Source organism: Acyrthosiphon pisum, chromosome X (assembly GCF_005508785.2).
Source record: "Acyrthosiphon pisum isolate AL4f chromosome X, pea_aphid_22Mar2018_4r6ur, whole genome shotgun sequence".
Classification (NCBI taxonomy): domain Eukaryota; kingdom Metazoa; phylum Arthropoda; class Insecta; order Hemiptera; family Aphididae; genus Acyrthosiphon; species Acyrthosiphon pisum.
The window spans coordinates 80024132-80024558 of record NC_042493.1 but is presented as its reverse complement, the minus strand read 5'-3'; positions in this window follow the sequence as shown (position 1 = coordinate 80024558).

Here is a 427-nt window from a genome sequence, read left to right as displayed (position 1 = left end):
TTTTTCTATGAATATCAATAAAGTTGAAAAAGCAGTTGAAAAATATTAAAAATATATAGGCACAATTTTTTTTCATAAGCACTTAAAGATCGAATTTTAACAAAATGTATCAAATTTAAAATAAAATAATTATTTTGTAGTTGAAAATTTATAAAATGTTCAACTTTTATATCTAAGGATTGAAAATTTAAAACAAGATTGCACGTAAGTAGTTAATTCTATTACCAAAAAATCTAATAAATACATTAGCACGTATCACGTCTACGTTCTACAAATACTCGTAATTTCTCGTTTTGGACCGAATACAAGGTATAAGTATTTATAGAAGGCGATGTTCGTACTTTATTATTAATTTACTGTCTCACACACTATTTTTACGGTCGACAATGATATTATAATGCCGATAAAAAAAATATATTTGTATCCT